Here is a 4,158-nt window from a genome sequence, read left to right as displayed (position 1 = left end):
TGTGATGTTAAAGGTGCTTATTGTGAACTCTATACTCCATCAAAAAAATAAGGCAAGTGGATATTGATAATAAGCCAATAGAGAGAAACTAGAATCTAAAAATAATCCAAAAGATAGCATGAAAAGAGGAAAAAAATACAAATAACCAAGTAGAAAATAAAATAGTAAGGTTGGACTTAAATCCAACCATATCACAAACTACCTTAAATAAAAATACTTTAATTAAAAGTCAAATTGGATAAGAAAGTAAAACACAATCGAACATCGCCTACAAGAGATCTAATTTAAATACAAAGGAATGGAAAAAGATATACTATACAAACATTAATAAGGGGAAAGCTGAGTGGCTATATTAATATCAGACAAGGCGAACTTCAGGATAAAGAATATAACCAGAGAAAAAGAGGAACAATTCACAGTGATAAAGGATCATTCATTAAAAAAACATAACAGTTCTACATGTGTGTATACCTATTCACAGAGCTTCATATACACAAAGCAAACACTAAAAGAACTGAGAAAAGATTTTACACCTCACAGTTATGAGCATTTTCAAAACTAAACATTGTGGGGTATTTTTTTTTCCACAAATGGTGACAGGAAAACTGGATATTCACATGCCAAAAAATGAAGTTGGACCTTACACCATATACAGAAATTAACTCAAAATGGATCAGAAACCTAAACATGAGTCAAAGGTATAAAACTCTTCAAAGAAAACATAAAGAAAAAACTTCATGACATTGGATTTGGTGATGATTTTGTGGGTATGACACCTAAAGCATAAGTAACAAAAGAAAAAATAGATAAATTGGTCTACATCAAAATTTAAAACTTCTGTGCATGAAAGGACATTATCAACAGAGTGAAAAGCCAACCCAGGAAACAGGATAAAATATTAGTGAATCATATATCTAATAAGGGATTCATATTCAAAATATATAAAGAACTCTTACAACTCAACAATACAATACCAAATGACTCAATTAAAAAATGAGCAAAGGACTTGAATATATAGCCATTCCATCAAAGAAGATATACAAAAAGTCACTAAACACATGAAAAGATGCTCAACATCACTGATCACTAGGGAAATGCAAATCAAAACCATAATGAGATACCACTTCACACCCATTAATACGGCCATTATTTTTTTTAAAAAAAAAGAAAAACAGAAAATAACAAATACTGGTGAAGAAGTGGAGAAATTGAACCATGGTGCATAGCTAGTGGGAATAGAAAACAGTATAACTGCTAAGGAAAACAGTGTGATGGTTCCTCAAATAATTAAACATAGATTTACCCCATGATCTAGCAATTCCACTTCTGGGCATATAGCCAAAGGAATTGAAATCAGGTACTGGAACATGTATATTTGTACACCGATATTCATAGGAGCATTATTCACAAGAGTCAAAAGGTGCAAGCAATGTAAGTGTCCGTCAACAGATAAATGGATAAACAAAATGTGGTACATACAATGGAACATTATCCAGTCTTAAAAAAGAAGGAAATTCAGGCTCACGCCACAACATGAACATTGAAAACATTAAGCTAGGTGAAATAATCCAGTTACAAAACTACAGATACAGTGTGATTCCACTCATATCAGAGACCTAGAGCAGTCAAATTCATAGAAACAGAAAGTAGAATAGTGGATACCAGAAGCTAGGGGGAGGGGAAATGGAGAGCTGGTGTTTAATGTCAACAGTTTCAGGATGGGATGAGAAAGTTCTGGAGATGCATGGTGCGGACGGTTGCACAATGTGAAGGTACTCAGTGCCACTGGACGGCACACTTTAACATTATGGATATGGTAAATTTTATATGTATATGTTACCACAGTTTTTCTTAAAAAGAGGAGGAGGAGGAGAAAGAGGAAGAAGAGACTGAGGAGAAAGATAAAGGATTTGGGAAGAAAACCTCAGTACATTTTTGACTGAGATGACTGAAGTTCATTTTCTTTTTCCTTTTTTTCCGCAATGGAGGGAAATTCTGCTATTGCAGTCTGGCCCAGTTCCCCAGTTCTCCTTTAAGACAACTCCCGTGTGCTAGAAATCTGTAGCCAAGTGGGCCTGTGGGTCTGTATGCTGTCATGTGAACTAGTTTTTTCTTACTTCCCAGTTTAATTTAGGGGAAGGCACTTCACCAAAGTGCTTAAACAGGAAGGAGAAATTACCAACACTGTTATTCTCTCTTACAGCAGCCTCAGATTCAAGCTAAAGCTACCATTATCCTTTTCCCTCCGTTCCCTTAAAAATACTTGTTTCCCTACTGGATTCCACAGAGAAGGGAAATTTGCCTGGTTCCACAGGTGCAGATGGAGCCACAGGCTGCCTGGTCCTGACAGGCTCTTGTAGTGATAAGGACCCTGTCCTCCAGGGCTCTCCTATTTGTCCACGGGTGCTCCCTGTGGATTCAGGAGTCAGGCCAGATCCCAGACTTGGATGTGGATTTCCTTTCTGGGGGGGCCCCGCAGCATGTGGGATCTTAGTTCCCCGACCAGGGATTGAACTCGCTCCCCCTACACTGGAAGTGCAGTCTTAACCACTGGACCGCCAGGGAAGTCCCTTTGTAATTCTTTCTTTCTTTTTTTTGGGGGGGCCGGGATTTCCTTTCTGAATGATTGAATAAATGCTCAATTTATCCAATAATAGACCCTATGGGTAGTTAATTCAACTTGGTAACAATTCAAATATGACTCCAAAGTAGAGCCTTCACATAGAGCAATAGAACTCTAGCATTGATATAATCATTTTTACGATGGAAATAACAATAATAGTAACAATAACTAATAATAGTACCAATCGTATCAACATTTGGGATACTTGCATATAACACTTTTCTTATTGACTTATTTAATCACAGTAATGCCACGAGGGAGGTTTCATTATTATCCCCATTTCACAGATGCAGAAACTTGGGCACAGACAGGGGAGGTAACTTTCCCAGTTCCACACTTGTCCATAAATTTGTAGTCCTTTTTCTTTTGTTTTTTTTCAAGTTTCAGACTATTTATTAATCAGTGTAAACCCCAGCACAATACACCAACATGATTTCGTGCATTTAGAGGGGAAATATTTCCTGGTTAAGTGGAAAATTATGCAGGTGGCTTCTGGAAGAACTTCATTCTAAGCAGTTTTATAGTGAAACATTTCATTTAGAAGTCTGGACCTTCTTTCTTCAGTTTGCTGTAATCTACATTCACTGAGTAGAACTGGTACTGATCATTGGAACCCAGTTTGTTCCAGGGTTCTGGGTTATTCTTTCTGTTCTAACTGACATCTGGATTGAACAATGCCAGGTGCAAGACATACAGTGCTGCTCCAGTATGTCCCAGTGCAGTAAATATGAAGATGGGGATCAAGCTAGGATGCCTCTTGGCCTGAATGATCTGGCGAAGCATGGTTGTGGCAGAAGCCTCGAGTCCAGATGGAGAGAACAACAAACTTTCAAGGCCTGGGACTGAACAGTCTACTGTATTCCTTTTTCTTGACAACTACTTTCACCATGGGATGTCCCACTGAGAAGCAGACTAGTTTGAGGCTTGCTCTGTGTTGTATTATTCAAGTTATTTTGCTAGAAAGCCCGGGAAACCAACTCAAATTTGCTGAAGCACTATGGGAATTTATCGGTGGTGTGTATCCAGTTTCAGGCACGGCTGTATCCAAGTGACTAAATGGTGGCTTGCGTGCTCTCCCTCTCTCTCTCCCTCTCTCTTTCTCTTTCCCTCTACCCCCACCATGCCCAAGCGTGTGCACACCCAGGCACGAGTGCGCATGTGTGCGCGCGCACACACACACACACACACATTTTCTCCACCTCTAGAGTTGCCTACCTCTCTGCTAACATGGTTAAACTGACTAGCATCAGGCCTACATCTAAAAGTCTAGAGTTTGGGACTTCCCTGGTGGCGCAGTGGTTAAGAATCCGCTTGCCAATGCAGGGGACACGGGTTCGAGCCCTGGTCCGGGAAGATCCCACATGCCGCTGAGCAACTAAGCCTGTGTGCCATAGCTACTGAAGCCCACGTGCCTAGAGCCCATGCTCCGCAGCAAGAGAAGCCACAGCATTGAGAAACCCGCACACCACAACGAAGAGTAGCCCCCGCTCTCCGCAACTAGAGAAAGCTGGTGCACAGAAACGAAGATAAATAAA

General features: G+C 39.8%; 1 pseudogene across 1 annotated transcript; it reads right to left on the bottom strand.

The window, feature by feature from the left end:
- Nucleotides 1-2,939: 2,939 nt before the first annotated feature.
- LOC308614534 (cytochrome c oxidase subunit NDUFA4-like) lies at nt 2,940-3,406 on the bottom strand (annotated as a pseudogene). The gene has a single exon. The product of its transcript is annotated as a cytochrome c oxidase subunit NDUFA4-like (transcript).
- Between the last annotated feature and the right edge of the window lie 752 nt (nt 3,407-4,158).

The sequence above is a fragment of the Mesoplodon bidens genome, assembly GCF_964165515.1.
Source record: "Mesoplodon bidens genome assembly, chromosome: 3".
Taxonomy (NCBI): domain Eukaryota; kingdom Metazoa; phylum Chordata; class Mammalia; order Artiodactyla; family Ziphiidae; genus Mesoplodon; species Mesoplodon bidens.
Note: the sequence above shows the minus strand (reverse complement) of the source record. Positions and strands in the feature narration are given on the sequence as shown.